The sequence below is a fragment of the Vitis vinifera genome, chromosome 4, assembly GCF_030704535.1.
Source record: "Vitis vinifera cultivar Pinot Noir 40024 chromosome 4, ASM3070453v1".
Taxonomy (NCBI): domain Eukaryota; kingdom Viridiplantae; phylum Streptophyta; class Magnoliopsida; order Vitales; family Vitaceae; genus Vitis; species Vitis vinifera.
Window position 1 is genome coordinate 12,185,375 of NC_081808.1, and position 19,922 is coordinate 12,205,296.

The following is a 19,922-nucleotide window of genomic DNA, read 5'->3' on the forward strand; positions in this document are numbered from 1 at the left end:
TTATAGGTCGTTCATGGTTTTTCTTTTCTCCATTTGGCATTGTCGCTCCATCTATCTTTGAGTTTTGTTTTTATCGTGTCGTCTCGTCCCTCTTTTGTTTTCCCTTGTGTGATGATGATGTGCTCCCGTCCCAGTATTTCAAATCAAGTATGTCACACCCTTCATTCCACCCCTAGGTTTTGATCCAGGAGTCTTAGTTTGGAGGAACCATTTGGGTTTGGGGCTGGAGAGTCACTTGTTAGATTGTGCTAGTGTAGCCTTCAGCTTACTTGGTTTGTGGCTTCATTAAAAAAAAAAAGTAAGCTCATTCGATTTTCATTTCATTGATGTTTGGGATAGCCTTCTTAGTCGTCAATATCACTGCTCAATCATCAAATGTCATTTTGCGTATAAGGGATTTTATTTTTCTTCTAAGAGTAGGTGAGAGCATTGTATGATCCATTTCTGCATGGATCTGGGAGACACGTTAGGAGTGAGGAATGGGTTTCCTTAGCACTGGGTCGCCTGGATCATTATCTACATCACCATTCCCGTCCTATAGTAGCCTGCTTCGACCTGTCATTATTGGAGTGAGTTGTTCGTTGTTATCACACGTTGACACTTTCTATCCCGATTGTTTTCACTATTTTCTTCTGCATTCTTTCATCATTCGTCTTATCCCTTTTCGTTTTCTTCTACCCTCGTCGATCGTCATTTTGCTTCTTGAACGGCATGTCCTCTAGCATATATAACCTATCATTTGGCATTATTCATTTGTATGTAGGCTGAATCATTGGGCTCACACAATTCTTCGATATTTGACACTGTGCACTTAGAGGCTTGGTATTATCTTTTGGGTGTTTGGGCTTTGTTTCCCATCGTTTCATTCACCTTTTACCTCTGGCCTTCATTACGGTTCGAGTCATAAGACCACTCTAAGGCCACGAGATCTCGTGTTTGCTTCGACATATTTCATTTGAACAGGCTCCGTCCACTGGTTGAAGTATGAGATGTTGGTCGACCTCCGTTTCTTAAGGATATCAAGGAATCACATCATGCTTTCTCCATTCAATCTCCTCGCTTCTGGTCCACGATCAAAGATAGATGATGCAGAGAGTTGGGACTATCGAGGACACCTTTGCTTGCTACTTTGACATGTTCATACTGGGGCATACCCCCTACCCTTGCATGATGACATTAGTTCTTACATGTACACATGCAGTCCATTTCACTTGGAGATGTTTGGCATCGATGTTTGGACATACTCCACATTCAGCCTAGATTCTTCATATAGCAGAGTGCTTCCAGGGCTTGCCCAAGATAAGATTCATCCATATTCATTGACCTTGTAGGAGTGTACACTGTGGAATATCCCATGCATTGTCATGTTCGCGAGTTCAGACGGATGATGGTCTTCGGGGATACATTTTCATAGTTGGTTCACCAGGTGTACATATGTCAAATGTACATACAGGGGCATTCTCCTTAATAACTTTGTGGACACTAGATGTTGAGAAAAATAGTGCATGACTTGTTATGGATGATTATGTGTGATGCTTTCAGCTCTTTGATTTTAACCGCATGTGCAGTTACGAGATTGTGACATGGTACCGATATCCTAGACTAGGGCATACCCCTTTTCTAACATGGTACTGATATCCTAGACTAGAGCATACCCCTTTTTTGACATGGTACTGATATCCTAAACTGGCATACCCCTTTTCTGACATGATACTGATATCCTAGACTAGGGCATACCCCCTTTTTGACATGGTACTGATATCCTAGACTAGGGCATACCGCTTTTCTGTCCGCCTCCTGTCGATCCTTAATGTTTGTGTATCGTCCTACAGGGGCATACCCCTCCTTTCATCTTAACTTAGGTGTTTAATTTTCTTGCTTATTCGAGTCATTTATTGGCATTTCCTAGACTCTATACCGGGGCATATCCCCTCTCCCTTTGAGTTGTTTACTCCCCAAATCCATCGATGGCTCTCCAACATCGTGTCTGGATCCTCTATCATTTTGGTGGCTCTCTAGCATCGTGTCCAAATCCCCTATCTTTTCGGCTGCTCTCTGGCATTGTGTCTGGATCCCCTATCTTTTCAACGGCTCTTCGGCATCGTGTCCAAATCCCCTTTCTTTTCAGCGACACTCCGACATCGTGTCTGAATCCATTATCTTTTCAACGACTCTCTGGCATCATGCCCGGACCCCCTACCTTTTTGTCGGCTCTCTGGCATTGTGTCTGGATACTTTATCTTTTCGACGACTCTCTAGCATCATGTTAGGATCCCCTATCTTTTCGACGGCTCTCCGACATTGTGTCCGGACCCCTTTTTTTTTTTTTTACAGCTCTCCAGCGTCACGTCCAGATCCCCTTTCTTTTCGGTAGCTCTCTAACATCATGTCCGGATCCCTTATCTTTTCAGCTGCTCTCTAGCATCATGTCCGAATCCTTTTATATTTTTAGCGGCTCTCTGACATCGTGTTCGGATCCCTTTATCTTTTCAATAGCTCTCCGGCATCGTGTCCATATCCCCTATCTTTTTGGTGGCTCTTCGACATCGTGTCTGGATCCCCTATCTTTTCAATGACTCTCTGATATCGTGTTCGGATCCCCTATCTTTTCGACGACTCTCCGACATCATGTTCTGATCCCCTAGTCTTTTCGATGGCTCTTTGGCATCGTGTCCTGATCCCCTATTTTTTCGACGGCTCTCCAACATCGCATCTGGATCCCCTAGTCTTTTCGACAGCTCTATGACATCGTGTACAGATCCTCTATCTTTTCGACGGCTCTCCGACATTGTGTCTGGATCTCTATCTTTTCAGCAGCTCTTCGACATCATGTCCGGATCCCCTTTCTTTTCGACAGCTCTTTGGCATTGTGTCTAGATCCCCTATCTTTTCAATGGCTCTCCGGCATCTTGTCCAGATCCCCTATCTTTTTGGTGGCTCTCCAGCATCATGTCGGGATCCTCTATCATTTCGGCAGCTCTTCGGAAGCGTGCCCGGATCCCTTAGTCCTTAATCATTGTGACCCAGCTCCTTTGGACTTTGATATTGTTGTGCAGGGATAAAATTGTTAGCCTTTGATTTTTTCACTATAGTTCATTTCTACTCATTCATCGCTTGCGCTTTATGCTCGCCAACCACTCATTCATTCACTCTACTGAAGAGGGGCATATGTGTAAACCCTCAATTTTGTCCCTTGCCACTTGCATGTATCTTGGGGGTGTCATCCGAACCCAATTTTTGTATGTCATGGCCATAGAGCCCTTGTTGGGCTTAATCGATTTTCGGACCTCACATGAGTTCACCTATGGTTGGATTTAGTGCGAGCGTTTGGTCCATTATGAAATGTCGTCATGGCCAATTCCTTGGTTCATATCATGCTATAGGATAGAGGTTAAGGTCTCCATAAAAACTTCAGTTCAGTTAGAGTTCGCTAAAGCCCATCCAAATATGGAGCACTCAGGCTTGTTTTAGTCATTTCTTCCTCATCCGAGCTTAGAATTACACACCATTTTTTTGTTGGATTCCTTACTCCTCAAGGAATATTCTCTCAGAATTTGAGAATTTTTCTCAACCAGCTCAACTGGTTTGCAACCGGCTCAGCCGGTTTGTCGGGGTAGCTCACTGAAGTCCATCCAAATTTGGAGCACTCTAGCTTGTTTTAGTCATTTCTCCCTCATCCAAGCTCAGAATTGCGCACCATTTTTTTGTTGGATTCCTTACTCTTCAAGGAATATTCTGTCAAAATTTAAGAATTTTTCTTAACCGACTTAACCAATTTGTGGGTTGATTGCAACCCATCCTAAATCCATGTGGATTCTTGACGAGTAAGCAATTGTGGATTTATGAGGGGCAGTTGCCCACCTCGTGACTCAAGGAGGAGTTGAATAAGTTGGAGTTCCAAGGCTGATGGTGAGGGATTCCAAGGCTGAAGGGGAAGAAAAATGAGGTGGTGCAGATGTTGAGGGGGTCAAGCTGGTATAAAAGGCATTTCAGAGAGAGTGTGAGGAAGGTTTTAGAAATTTTGGGTGGGGATACTCTACTGGGGTGACGACTGAAAGTGTGGGGCGGGGAGTTCTTGGCATCTTTGAGGGCTCTACATCCAGAGAGAGAAGGGCGCAAGAGAAGAAAAAGAAGAAGATGGGAGATGTTTGAGAAAGGGAAATTGATTTTGTTGTGGTTTGTTGGAGGTTTAAAAAGTAAAAACAGAGCAGCTTGGAGCCTAGTTGTTCTCGTTGGAAGGAGCATTTCCAAGTGCGTTTGTTGTAGCTTCTTTGATCATTTCCACTCATTACTCTTTTCATCTTTGTTTGGTTTTCTGTCTACTATTAGGTTGGGTTGTGTTGGTTCTTTTGAAAGGTGTTTAATTTTGCGTTGTTTTTTCTTTTTTGTTTAAGATTGGATCATACTTGGGTGGCCCCTTGTTTGATTCATCTTCACTTGAAGTAGACTCAAAGCCTCGAAACCCCTTGTTGATCCTCATTTTTGTTTTTTTTAGTCTTGGTGATTTTAGACAGTGGATGATCACAAATTATCAGATCTGAGAAGGAATCATCAGCTCTTTGTTCTTGATTGTTTTCTTTGTAACTTGCTATCTTTTTTTTTTCTTTTTCTTTTTTTTTGTGCTTGAATCGAAAACATGGCAAGCTAGTGGAGGGCACTTTCAACAATTGAAAATTTTATTTTAGTGGCCATAAATGGGTGAATTATCATGACTAAATTTTTGTGGAAAATTATGGAAATAGTGGCCTTGTGTGTGTGAATTTCTATGGCTAATTTTTTTAGAGAAAAAAATGGAGAAAAGTGGTCACATTAATGGATATTCACAACTGAATTTTAATGGTTGTGTTTGCTAAATAAAGCAGCTGAATTTTATATATTTAAGTAGAGAAATGTTGAAATTTTAATGAAAACCATTACTGAAATTTGAGTGATTATTTGCTGAAATTTTTAATGAAAATCATGGCTAAAATTTCAAGTATAGATTTGTTACAGTTTTAAATAATGTAATTGGCTAAAATTCAAGGTTGGACATGGAGATTTGGGGTAGAAGTTCATGCTGCATTGGTAAGTTTAATGGAAAGGGTGGCAGCAACATGGTGAGACTTTTAGAGGCTTGAATTATTATTTTCATGGTAAGAAAGAGTGAAAATGGTGGTTGTTGAACATTTGAATTGATGAATCTTTTTTTAAATGGAAAAATGCATGTGACTTTCATGAATTTGGTGGCCTATAATTGATATTTGGTAGCTGAATTTTCTTATGGAAAATTATGGAATTTATGGCTGTTAGTGGATGAAATTTAAGTGGAAAAGATGTTAATTCCCAGTTGAAAGTCAATGGAATATGAATAGCTAAATTTCAACCATGTAATGAAGTTTCATGGCTACATTTTGGTGGCCGTTTGGTGGAGATTAGAGGTTACATATATAGGGTTTGGTCATGGCTAAAAATTCTCTTAATTCGAGTAGAAATACGACTAAATTTTAGTAGATTTGGTGGTTGCATATGTTGTGTGCTTGTGCTTATTGACTCACCCTTTTTTCGCAACGCATGGCTAGGGACCTCAAGTATGCATCATTGTTCTGATTGTTGATTTCCTATGCATGCTGAATACCAGCTAGGATTGTATGAGTCTTGCCATCCATGTAGCCTAAGGGGATTGACTGATCTTTGACCCATATGCTCCAATTTACCCAATTCATTAGTAGATACCAAACCCTGAGCCTAGAAGGGTGCTACCTCGCATGAGGTACCTTCCTAATAGGTAACCTGATCCCCGGACCCAGAAATCGAGTTTCATAGACCGCTTTTTCTTAACGGGAATCATTGAGGGGTTTTTGTTCTTACTTAATTTTTCCCATTTCAAAAATAAAAATAAAAAGTTAGTGGCGACTCCAAACAAAACCGTTCCTCATCGGGGACGGATTTTCCAAAACTTGAAAACTACAATTTTTCTCCACATATTTTTAATTGCAAGTCGCGTCGGTCAGTGGACTAGGGGAGGGTCCACAGGAGGCTATGACTCTCTTTTCTCCCTCTAAGAGGTGAAAGACAACTAACTTGAAAATCCTAACCCCAAAAGGGGTATTTATAATATTCTTAAATTTAGCTTAAGTGAGTTGAGCCCTCTAAGGGCTTAGGTCATTTAATTTAGTCCAAAATGGGTTTTAATTGATTAATTAACCTAATAAGGTGATCGATTGATTTTTCGTTGTTTATTGGATCAAAACAAAATTTATAACCTAATTCACTATTCTAGAGTAGCTTGTACCCGATCAAAAAGTGGTTTTAGTAAACTCTACTATAGTATAGTGGTTTTAAGGTGTTGTCCACTAGGATGGATTGTTCTTGGTAATTAGGGCTTGAATGAGAGAAAAGAAAATGATTATGATAAAGTGAAATTGATTTGAAAATTTATGGTGAAAAATCAATTTAACAATGGTTTCTAATTGAGAAGAACAATGAAATGTGAAATATAAGAAAATTAATAGGAAATGAAATTCTCGGAGTTAGAATTTCTAGAAAACAAATTCCATGGTGAATAGATGTTGAGATCTAATTTTCATCAAGTTAGATTGAAAACTTAAATTTTCATCTAAACCGATTTTTGATTTAGCTTTAGGTCTAGATCTAATTTTTCTTCAAATTAGGTTATTTAATCCAAGAGATCAATTCAAATCATATATTCAATTCATTTTAAATTATCTTCCAATGATTCACACAATGCAACTATTCAATCTTATCAAATCTAGCTTTAAGAATTTAATGAATCTACCTAGTTTGCATTGTAGTAGTCATCTAAGACAATTTTAAGAGAAAAATCCCCAAAATTGAATTAATCAATCAATTGGATCAAATTACCTTTGTAATTCAAGCTCATGTGTCTAATTTACTAGGGATCTTGCTTCTAGATCCTTCTTCCTCTGAGAAAAATGAGATCTAGCCACTCATGCTTGAAGATTTGGTCTCACAAGGCATGTTTGGCTAGTGAGAAAATGAGAGAAAATGAATGAAACTAGAGAAGTCTATTGAGAGAGAAAATCAGGAAAATTCTACAATTAGAAATGTCCAAAAAAGCTCATTTCATGAAAAAAAATCAAGTTTCTATTTATAGGCTAAGATCAAGTGGACACTTGGTATCATCTAAGAGGTCATCCAAAAGCTTCTTCATCAAGCAATCTGAAGTTTAATAACAAAACAATCATTTTGTACGAGCTCAACCAATTTCACATGGTTGTGCGAAATCAAGAATTTAGCAACAACAATTATAGCTTTCTGGAGCATTTCGCACGACTGTGCAAAATTTTTGCATGATCACGTGAAATCAGCTTGACAATTCTCCTTTGTTTGTAGCACAATTCCACTTTCTGGTCCATTTCTCATAGTCATGCGAAATGGAAATATTTGATTTTTAAGCTTTCTTTTGTTATTTCTTTCATTTCCTTCTTCTTTTTCCACTTCAACTACCTCCAAATAAGCTCAAATCTCAGTCCAAACCAATTGCATTACTTCTTTCATTATGCATTTGGATCATCATCAACATTATTTGTTCTCTTCAATTTGATTCATCTCTTTTGTCACCAATTTATCAAAATCATACCTTGAAATGACTCCAAAACTTCATAAAACTTGTTAGTAACTCTTGCAAGGGCAACAACATGTTAATTGAATGTTTTAGGCATAATTACTACTCAAAAGATGTGAAACTCATGAGAATTATTATCTAAAATATACTCTTTTTGAGTAGTAATCATAAGGTCATCTAATTAATCAACTAGTCTAATCAAGAGATGTTGTTCACTTACCCCTATGCAGCCTTGCGTAATTACCAAAATGACTCTATGCACAAAAATAAACTAAGAGTGAATCCAACCCTCATAGACCATGTCATCAAGGTATATGAGCTCGAGTGGGAACCATTAGGACCCATAGAATAGTATTGGCTCCTTCAGAATCCAATTTTGAAGTTAATTCAACATGCCATTATAGAGAATCAACTACAGCTCATTACTTTATATAAATAATGATGAGACACTAAGTGCTCAGGTTCTTGACCTACTATCCATTGCATTCAGTTTCCCCATGAACTGGTGTCCACAATCTAACAAGGTGAAGACTATCAGTTTCTCAAGACTACATCTATTATCCTTAAGCTACGGATCCTCCTATTGTGTGTTCAACTAAAATATCTTCGCTCTATAAGAGCTTATGTGAAGTTCCACTTAAGGAACTATTATGACCATAGTTTACATGAATACTCCTTCTTAAGGATCACCTAAGAGGACACTTTGTCTCAATCCCATGAGATATCATGGTGTCTTTATTGAGAATACTCATTGCTACTGGCTTCCATCAAAAGTGACCAATCCATAGGGAATATATGATTATCATACGATCTCACCTGTAGGTTAAAGCCACTATTAACTTTAGCACAAACTTAGTATTCTTTCAAGGTTGAGAGACAATACAATAAAGTAGCTTAGTGAAGTTATGACAACTTGATAACCCTAAGTTATGACAACTTGATAACCCTTAGTCATGACTTACCATGGGTCTCGTTCAATGTGTAAACATATCCACTAGTGTACTCACCATGGGAAAGCTATCTTATTAGCCAAGACCATTCATCCCTCATATTAGGAGGTAGTCCACTATAACCTTTAATGGGTTACCTAGGCCCACAAATTGGTTGTGAACAAGTTATCTACTTACAAGGAACCATGACTTGAATCTTCCGTACAACTTCTAATGCAACCAAGTTAGGTACAATGCAAGAGGTGTAGGCTAGAATGCTCACAAAGTATAATGCATTTTTTAGGATAGATAAAAGTGAACTAAAAAATTATAAATAAATAATAAAATCCAAAAAGTTATTACATCATGTCATGCTTTTAAAGGATCTATCCTAACAAAACCCACACCCTAACCCTTTAATAATAATGGAAATAAGCTTATAAGGGTCAAAGATAATCCCATTAATCTAAGATTTTAAAAAATAATCCATGTTCCCAAAATATAAAAAAAAAATATGAAAATCAAAAGTTGGTAAAAATGAGTGATGTAAGCTCAAGAAGTAAGACATAGTTCAATACAAGACTTTTATTCCTTCATAGCCCTCAAATGAGTATAAGATAAGCTCATAAGAGGCATGAAGGGTCGAATTAGCACTTACATATGAAAAAAAAGGATTGAAATGTACATGAAGTCATCCATGAGAGGTATGCATCTATGTAAATCTAAGTCATGTTTGCCAAAGTTAGTAACAATTATTTATGACCATATATGATACCATAATCTCAACCTCTTAATGAATAGGATTCACAAGGGTTGAAAATGGTATTATAAAAATCAGTTTAGAAATTATACCTTTCAAAAATCACAAAAACAATGAGAGCAACCCTATATTTTCTCAAGCATGATGGTAAGATCAAAGCTCATGGTAAGATGCTTGACCTTTGGCCAAAAAATTGGCCAATGAAAGATGCTTGAAATTCAACCAAAAAGAGAGTTTAAAAATGCATTTTATGACCAGATTTGCAAAGAAAATCAAAAGGGGAAGGGAAAAAAAAGCTCTAAAGGGCCTTTTCTAGAGGAAATCTCTTTAGCAAATAAACAAACAACTTATACCTCTCAAATTTTATTTTAAAATTAGTTACAAAGATTTCAAAAACCATTTAAATAAATGGAACACATGAAATCCCCTAAAATGAATCAAAAGAAAATTAAGGATTTCAAATCCAAATAAGCCTCACGCCGTGATTTAGTCAATGAGCTACTAAAACAAGGAAAACAACTAAAAAAAGAAAGAAACCAAGTTAGGCAAGGCTTCAAAAACTATTGAGCAACAAATTGATCAAGAGATCAAGCATCTCATCAAGCAATCAAAATGAACAAAATGAAACAAAGAAGAAGAGAAACCAAAGATGAAAAACAAAAACCCAAAATCAAGCATTCGATTATTAAATATACATAAATCAAGTAATCTCTACTTCAAGAATCCTCATATATATGAAAAAAGACTGAAAATAAGCATAAAAATCGGAGCTAAAGAAGACTAACCCATGGAGCTCCTTACAAGTGAATGCATTTGGCTTCTACTATATTGAAATCCCTTTTCCAAGCCAAAGTTTTCTTTAAAAGCTATCTTTTCTCTCTCTCTCTCTCTCTCTCTAAAATTTGATAGAGTTTCCCCTCTAAAATGCAAAAGACAATCCCTCATAATGAGCAAGAAGACCTCTTTTTATAGGGCAAGGAATGATGGAGATGTTAACATGTGTCATCCCCTCCATTAAGGCTCAAATTCTCTTTAAATCCAAACTCGAACCCAAAGAGACACTATCCTAGAGTTAAAGGTCACAAAACCCTCCCAAACTAGCCTTGGGAATCCCTAAAGAAGGGCAAAAAAGACGAGGCTAAAAAAGAGGCTGAAAATGGGGCAAAATAAGAAAAACTTGATCAATTGAGCAATCTGTTGAATTGGTTAACCTATTAAACCTTATCAGTTGAACCAATAACACATACCAAAAATGAGTTTTGGTTGCACCAATGAAGCCCATTCAAGTTTTGATTACGCTGAAACTTTAGGTACTCCTTAGGTACTAGTAAAGTCGTGTTATAAATCTAAAGAAACCATTAAAAGTGGCTCGAAATTCAGCACTAAAGGTGAGTAGCAGACATACTACTAAGGAATATGATGAACAAAAAAGCAAAAGGGGATCCTACGCACGTACTACATTAAGGCGCAAAGCAAGGGTATCAAGTACAATCAAAAGCATGTGCTATGAGGACAAAATGGAGGGTTTACATAGTATTAATCCTTACAAGAAATAACTAACTCAAATTCTTGAAGGACTTAATCCACACACAATTTCGAAGTGGATTTCGAATTCATAAGTTGAATTTCGAAATCATAAGTTGAATTTCGAAATCATTTCGAAATGACCCTCCAGCTTGGTGCAGTTGTCTTCAAATGGCCATAACTTCTTCATTTCAGCTCCGATTTGCAAACCGTTTGAAGCGTTAGACTCCTGACTTCCCAAGCTTCAAAACGATATATAGTATGTATATAATGGACTCTGAAAAGTGCTCCAAATTTGTCCTCAAAGTCAGAGTATATAATGCCATCAGATTTTTGAGTTCTAAATTTCCATGCAGCTAAATCTTGCTTCATGCCTCATTCCCCATGCTTTCTTGCCTTCTTTCTTACTCCATAATGGTCATTTATCATCCTCCAACCTCATGATATCCTTGTTTTTCCTTTCTTTACGTTCAATGAGTCTTGACTCACTTATTTCCTCATTTAGCCCTTTCTTGATCTTTCAAAATCTAAAGTCATTCAATTTGCACAATTTTCTTCCCTTGAACCTGAGATAAATCTCCAAAGTATAGATTAAACCCATGGCTAGGGCCTTAGCATTGATTTAGGTCAAGTTGGGTGATTTGAATGTCCTTTGGTGCACAAATCATATCGAATATGTGCCATTAGAGCACATATTTTGGCTCCAATCATCCCCCTCAACCTAAACTTTGCTAGTCCCTAGCAAATGAAAAGAATAAAGAAGAATGAAAAATATGTAATGAGATTCATGAAACCATATTAACTCAACATAACATGTTTCACACACAAGATACCCAAGTAGACAAATTTCCTAGATTTGAGCAAGATGACACAAGATATGCAACTTCTTAGTTTTCTCACCTTATCTTCATATACATAAATGTGCATCCATGTTTAGCATTCCTCTTAGTGTCTCTTGATTTTCCCTTGATTGGTTCTTTCCACCTAAACCTCATGTGCTTAATTTTGGTGTCCCCTCATAGTATTTTTCTTAAGACTTTTTCTTAAACTCAAATTTCATCATTCTTGAAGTTAAAGAGGAGGAAAATTTATTTTGATTTTTCTTTCTTAGTTTAGGAAATCTCCTTCTATATGGCTTAATAGGGATCCACCCGCAACTCCCGAGTTTTCACCCAAGGTACCAGGTATTGAGGACCTTTATAGGCCACTTACCCCTCAGGTATCACCCTAGCTCAAGGTAGAACAAGGTCGAATTTCCCAAACATTTTTTTTTTCTTCAATTTTCATTTATCTCTTTTTTTTTTTTTTTTTTTTTTTTTAAAAACTGAGTTTAGCTTATGTAACGAGCAAGATACCGATGACTCCTAACCAGTTGGTTTCGGGCACCAGGGCTTGAAGACACAAGGCCATTACCCCCTCAGATAATTGCTCAAGCTTAAATCAGTCATTTTCAATTTTTTTTTTTTTTTTCATTTCCTCATTTTATTGCTTAAGAACAACTCTTTTTAAGCTAAAGAAATTATCTTAATCAAGATACCATAAGGGTACACGTGTTTTGTGTGTGCTTTGAGTCTTAAATAGAAAATAACCATCAAAGAAAAATTGAAGGTATTCCAAGGATTCAATCTAACTATTTTTGCACTTAAAGGTATATAAAGATAAGGTAAGTGAACTAATACTCTTGCTCTAACTGCATTTTTTCTCAAATTCTAAAGAAATAATACTACTTAAAGCATTCTCATGCCAAATAAACCATGAGTTACCAAGGCAAATCGAGAATCTCATTAGCTAACCAAAGATGACATGCAAACTTTTGAAAAAAATTAGGGCTAATAGGCTAATAGGCTAATAGGCCTTCCCCCCTCAACCTAAATTACACATTGTCCCCAATGTGTAGAATAATAGGTCAAAAGAAAGGAAAAAGGAAGATATTACCTTAAGATCATCGAATGAGAAGTTTGTTATGAGGACTTCATATAAACTAGTCTTGCACAAAAGCAACAAGATGAGTAGCAAAAGTATGCATAGAGAAAAACATAAGTGGTGAGAATCTAAAAGAGAGTATAAGGGTATCAGTATGTTCCAAAAATACCATAGTGTATACAACCATATCGAATAAGGTGTATATAACAATGATCATCAGGCGCCAATGATAGGAGTGACAACTCCATCTATCTCCTCTAACATAGGTGTAGTAGCCTGATCAGTAATCTCCACGATAGGTGTAATGGCCTCGCCAAGATCCCGTACCATAGGGGGGTCATCTCGAATAATGATGTCCATACCAGTGTCAGTCGCACGAATGAAGATCTCACCATCAACCTGTCCTGCAGCACCTGATGTCTGTAAAACAGGCATGGTCTCATGGACTACTGTCGGTGCTCTAGTGTTAGAGCCAGAACCAATCACCTCTGTGTCGCCATCAACCTCTAGGCTAGTATCAGCTGGTGTAACAAAATCTCCTCTCTGTCTAGATGGAATAACCAAGGAAGTGAGCTGCTGTACAAAAAAAGTGAGGTCATCCATCCGAGTCTCCAGCTTACTTAGGCGAGCATCAATGCAGGAGTCCATAGACACAAATAACTCCTGAAGTGTGTCTAGACGAGCCATGATCGATAAGGTACTCGAGGTAGCATCAGCAACCTGAGGCTGTGAAGGTCTAGGAAGATCAGAGACTGGTACTGCTGGTGTAGAAATAGGAACAGTAGGCTCGGGGGCACCCGAAAGAGGTGGTGGAAGAGAAATAGGAAGCACTGGTAAGCTCGTATCAAAAGTAGGCACAGACGGGAGTGGGCTCTCTGTAGTAGATGGGAGTGGAACAACGTGCAAATCTCTCTTTCGTCTAGTGCCATGGGTAGTCAGCTGTGACCCGGAATGAATCACCCGAACCCACTGATCAATAACATAAGTGTGAGAAGCCATACGACGATCAGACTCGGGTAACTGGTGTCCACGACGGAGCAAGTAGTATGAGAGCAACCGAGGCAAAGGAATGAGATAGCTTTGAACTGAAGCTAACTGTTTCTCCTTCACCTTCTGAAAAAAATAAATAATGGTATCCATGATGAGTTGAGCAGGACTCCACCACTCGCCTGTGTACATGTGATATAACCCCCATAAGACTGAACCAGAGCGCTCTGTAGAGTGTCCAAATGGAAAAATATTGGTCTTAATGACCTGATCTACAAACCATAAGATCTGTGGCATCTCAAGGCGAGTGATGGCTGAATGACAACGAGTACCCTGAGGTGCTAGTATACGTACAATCCTCGGAAAGGCTGGTCGTGACTGAGGTGCAAAGCGTGCTTCAGGAGGAGCAGATGATGGTAAACCAAAAGCTGTAGCAATGGTGTCACTGGAGATAATATCAGCTCGTCCCCTGATAGAAAAATGCAGCTCTCGATACCCCCCTCTCCAATCCTCAAGGGTAGAGAAGAACTCTCGTACACTAGCGGCATAAAAATATGGGGGAGGATCCATCAATGCGAGAAAATAGTATCGATCAAGGAGACGCATGGATTGGGCAGTGGGCTCATAAGTACTAAAAGCCTGTATGTCATAAGAGAACTCTTGACCAAACTCCCGACGAGATAGGTCCACCCCAGGGGCATCAGCACAAACTCCTAAAGATGGAGGACATGTTGGGCTCGTAGTAGGAGGAGATGTCCGTGGATGTGGAGGAGTGGTAGTAGGCTTAGTGGTTGAGCGATCAAAACGGGCCTTCGTCCTAGCCTCTACATGCTTGGCTTCAGTCCTCTTAGTGGCTGGACGATCAAAACGAGCCTTTGTCCTGGCCTCTACATGCTTAGCTTGACTAGTGACATGCCTCTTGGTAGGCTCACTAATCACTACACCACTTCGACTTTGCATAAGAGGCCGGGCACGCTTTTGCCTTGGGGAATGCCTAGCCTCATTGTCACTTTGAATAACAACTTTCCTTTTATCTCTAGCCATCTGAAATAAATGTTGAAAAAAAAAAAAAACAAACCAAACTTAATGAAGGGAAATAAATAAATAAATAAAACTCATAAGAGTTAAGAAAACAATCTAAAAAATATTAGATGCTCATGAAATCTATGGATTCATGTGAATCGGTAGTAGACCATTCCTAAAATGCGGGAAAACATTCAAGATGTCCAACAATGATGAAAACATGAATCTTTGAAGCCTTAGATATAATCCAAACAATACATAAGTTCAAATATCTCCAGAGCATATAAAACATAGATTAGGCAACAATTATGCAAAACTCATGGAAAAATAAGAACTTGGCTCTCAAAGTATTCTAGGTTGTTCAACAAGCACTAAGGGTCATGTAAAAAGAATCAAACATTTTCTCCAAGTATAAACCAAAAATCCTAACACCCTGAATTTCCAAAGAAATTTCCAAGCAAACCAAACGGACGGTATGAAACCAAAATCAATCTTGTTGCGCTCTGCTTGGGGTTTCGGGGGTCGAGCTCCCCGCTGAGCTCGCGGGGAAATTTTTTTTTTTTTTTTTTTCATTATATTTAATCTCTTCGATTTATCTATCCACCCGAAACAATAGAAACCCTAAACAATGTTGATGAAAGTTGGGTAACACCGCATTTTATATGGAGAACCACCGCACAATGAAACCGTAAAAATCAAGAACAATCCATGAAAAATAAACAAGAAACGAGTATGAGTGTGATGCGTACCTGGAGTGCGATAAACCCACGACGAAACCCTAAAATTGTCGTCAATGGAAGCTAGGACGACGAACAAGGGAAAAGGAGACAAGGGGGAGAGGAGATGAAGTGGTTTGGAAGTGGAACCGACCGTTTGGATGATTTCGGAATGAGCTCGAAATAGAAATTAGGTATTTTGAATTGGATTTCGGTTAAGAAGAGTCATTTCGAAATTTAACTTTTGAAATCGAAAATAGCCTGATTTCGAATTCATTAACTGATGGTAAAAAAATGCCTAATTTAAAATCTGACCATTGAATTCGAAAACTATCTTATTTCGAAATGACTCACTGTTGATTCTCACTTCTATTCTGAAATAGCAACTTTGTTGGATTTCGAATTTGTCTTCATTTCGAAATAACACACTGTGAGTGCTGAAATCCATAGTAAAGCATCAAAATTGCTCATTTCGAAATTCAAAATCCATCTCAAAATTCATTGTATTTCGAACTCATTGTTTGTGAGTTCAAAAACACCTATTTTGCCATTTACTAGTGATTTCGAAATCAATCTCAATTCGAATTCACTTTCTGTAGATTTAAAATTGCAATTCCAAAACAAAAAATTTGAATTCGAAAAGATCATAATATTGAAATCACCCATTACTAGTCTCCAAAAGTGTCATCTCCATTTAAGATTTCTTCTCTCCCAAGGGCTACTCAGTTTTGTATTTCATTCTTTGTATTCAAAGTTCACCAATGGTATTAAATATAGATCAACATACCTATAGGAGCTTTGCAACCTTGAACACATGTGAGGCTTACCTTTTCACTCCCTTGAAGTTTGCATTTACCTATATCACTCGGATGTTTGCAAGCTAAGTTGCTACAACTCATAAACTCATTAGTAAGTTAAAACAACTAAAAATAAAAAAAAAATAAAAATAAAATAAAATAAAAAAATAAAAAAATAAAAAAAATGCTAACCATATTGCTAATGACTAATTGAAAATGCAAAACTAAATAAAGAGAAATAAAGAAATAAAATAAAATAAAACAAAATTAAAGTTTACCTACTGGATTTTCAGAAAATGCTTCAACCCTTTTGAACATCCCCATCAAGAAAATGGAGATTCTCCTCTTGTGTCTCAAATCTTTCGATGAAATGCTTTAGGCGCTGACCATTAACTTTGAATTCATTACCTGTCCTCGGATTTTGAATGGTCACAGTGCCATAAGGGAAGACTTCCTTTACCACATAAGGGCCATTCCACCTTGACCTAAGCTTTCCTGGAAAAATGTGAAGCTTGGAGTCGTACAACAACACCTTTTCACCTTGCTTGAACTCCCTTCGTAAAATAAGCCTGTCATGGTAGAATTTGTGTTTTTCCCTTGCATTACGTAGACATTCATAACTCTCATTTCGATATGCCTCAAGTTCATTCAAATCATATTTCCTTTTAGCTCCAGCTTGATCCGAATCAAAGTTCATCTTCTTTATAGCCCAATATGCACGATGTTCGAGTTCTACAGGCAAGTGACATGCTTTACCATAAACAGTTCGGTACGGTGACATGCCAAGGACAGTCTTATAGGCTGTCCTATATGCCCAAAGTGCATCACTCAACTTGGTAGACCAATCTTTTCTTGTAGTATTGACTACTTTGGTGAGGATTCTCTTAATTTCCCGATTTGCTAGCTCAGCTTGCCCATTCGTTTGAGGGTGATATGGGGTGGACACTTTATGCCTCACTCCATATTTCTGCAAAAGAGTGGAAAAAGGCTTATTACAAAAGTGTGAACCTCCATCACTAATGATTGCTCTCGGAATGCCAAACCTAGAGAAAATATTCTCCTTTAAAAATTTGAGCACCACTTTGTGATCATTGCTCTTGCATGCCACTGCTTCTACCCATTTAGAGACATAATCCACTCCCACCAAAATATAGAGATTACCAAAAGAAGGAGGGAATGGTCCCATAAAGTCCAGGCCCCAACAATCAAAGACCTCAACAACACAAATATGATTTTGAGGCATTTGATACCTTGTGTTGATTTTCCCCAGTTGTTGACATTGTGGACAACTTTTGCAATGAGTGTTACAATCCTTGAACATAGTTGGCCAATAGAATCCACTCTGTAGAATTTTTGCTGAAGTCTTCCTTGAAGCAAAATGACCTCCACAAGCTCCTTCATGGCACATTCGCAATATGTCTTGTTGTTCATCCTCTGGAACACATCTCCGCATAATTTGATCTGGGCAAAACTTATACAAATATGGATCATCCCAAGCATAGTGTTTTGCCCGTGAAAGAAAATACTTCTTTGTTTCCATGTTCCATTCTGATGGAAGCTCTCCGGTTGCCAAGTAATTGACTATATTTGCGAACCAAGGCAACTTCTCCACTGCACAAAGTGCATCATCAGGAAACTCATCATTAATTTGTGCTTCCTCGAAATGTGACTCTACTTTAACTCGGGAAAGATGATCAGCAACCACATTCTCTACCCCTTGCTTATCCTTGATTTGAATGTTAAATTCTTGAAGGAGAAGGATCCACCTGATAAGTCTTGCTTTGGCATTCTTTTTGTTGAGTAGATATTTCAAGGCCGAATGATCAGTAAAAATTACTATTGAAGTTCCCAAAAGGTAGTTCCTGAATTTATCAAGTGCGAACACCACTGCAAGGAGCTCCTTTTCAGTAGTTGTGTAGTTCTTCTGAGCATCATTGAGGGTTTTACTAGCATAGTACACCACATATGGTTTTCCATCCTCCCTTTGACCTAGTACAGCTCCCACTGCATAGTCACTAGCATCGCACATCAACTCAAATGGGAGAGACCAATTGGGAGATCTCACAATTGGTGCACTAGTGAGGAGTGACTTTAGCCTCTTGAAAGCTTCTTGACATGCTTTAGTCCATATGAATTCTGCATCCTTAAGTAGTAAAGCACAAAGAGGTTGAGCGATTTTTGAGAAGTCTTGTATGAACCTTCTATAAAAACCTGCATGTCCCAAAAATTGTCTCACCTCTTTAACAGTAGTAGGCGAAGGTAGCTTTGAGATGAGCTCAATTTTTGCTGGATCTACCTGAATGCCCTCTTTAGAGATGATATGACCAAGTACTACCCCTGAGGTTGCCATGAAGTGACATTTTCCCAATTTAGGACTAAATCATTCGCAATACACCTTTTCAAAACTTTTTTCAAATTTGAGAGACAATCATCAAAGGTCTTCCCATAAACAGTCAGATCATCCATGAAAACTTCCATGATTCTCTCTACCATGTCACTGAAAATACTAAGCATACACCTTTGAAATGTGGCCGGTGCATTACAAAGACCAAAAGGCATGCGCCTATAAGCATAGGTGCCAAATGGGCATGTGAATGTGGTTTTCTCCTGATCCTCCAATGCAATGGCAATTTGAAAATAGCCTGAATAGCCATCCAAGAAGCAATAATAGTCATGACCAGCTACCCTCTCCAAAACCTGATCTAAGAAAGGTAATGGAAAGTGATCTTTCTTGGTGACTGCATTCAACTTCCTAAAATCAATGCATACTCGCCAACCTGTAGTCAACCTTGTAGGAATGAGCTCTCCTTCATCATTTTTCATCACAGTTATCCCGCTTTTCTTAGGTACTACTTGAGTAGGGCTCACCCAACTACTGTCAGAGATAGGATAAATAATACCTGCATCTAAAAGCTTCAATACCTCATTTCTGACTACATCTTGCATAAGGGGATTTAGCCTTCTTTGTGGTTGCCTTACTGGTTTTGCATTCTCTTCCAAATAAATATGATGTGTGCAAATCAAGGGATTTATCCCTTTCAAATCTGAGATGGACCAACCAATCGCTCCTTTATTCTCTTTAAGCACCTTCAAAAGTTTCATTTCTTGCTCTTCAGTTAATGTAGCTGAAATTACCACAGGTTTTTCTTCATTTGCCTCTAAATAAACATACTTTAAACCATGTGGCAGGGGCTTTAACTCTGGTTTGCTGATCTCAACCTCTTCCTTTTTGCTTTCTTCATCATTCTCAACACTGTTCAAAGATTGAATCGTATATTTTTCTTTCCATTCTGTAGCAACTTGAACACATTCTTCCTTAACGATTGTAGAGAAAAATTCATCTATATTTTCTTCCATTAACTTTTCTGTGTGTTCTTGCACCAAAGCCTCTATAAGGCATGCTTCCTCATTTTCCACATCATCATGGTCCATTGGTTGCTTGCATAAATTGAAGACATTCATTTCCACTGTCATGTTCCCAAAAGATAATTGCATCAATCCATTTCGACAGTTAATGAGAGCATTGGTTGTAGCAAGGAAGGGTCTCCCAAGAATAATTGGAACAGAATTCATACCCTTTTTCAATGGTTCTGTATCTAACACCACAAAGTCCACTGGGTAGTAGAACTTTTCAACTTGCACCAAAACATCTTCGACTACTCCTCTAGGCACTTTAAT